The following is a 252-nucleotide window of genomic DNA, read 5'->3' as shown; positions in this document are numbered from 1 at the left end:
GCGGTTCCTGGAGAAGCGGTGGCATGCTGCCTCTGGTCCTCTCCGGTGGCTCCCCTGTGCCTCGCCGCCGATATTAGCGAACAGGCTGTGACTCAGATATCCACTTGGTTTACTCTGAGGTCCTTTAATCCTCCTTGATCCTCTGGCCTCCACTACTTGACTTGGGTCTTCTTCCTCACACTGGTGAGGCACTGCAGGCTCTCCCCTGCCCCGAAGACACCCACGGTCCTCCCCATCTCCTCCACCTTCTGC

Source organism: Pteropus vampyrus, unplaced genomic scaffold (genome assembly GCF_000151845.1).
Source record: "Pteropus vampyrus isolate Shadow unplaced genomic scaffold, Pvam_2.0 Scaffold73, whole genome shotgun sequence".
In the NCBI taxonomy this organism is placed as follows: Eukaryota; Metazoa; Chordata; class Mammalia; order Chiroptera; family Pteropodidae; genus Pteropus; species Pteropus vampyrus.
The sequence above is the reverse complement of the archived record's forward strand: the minus strand, read 5'-3'. Positions refer to the sequence as shown.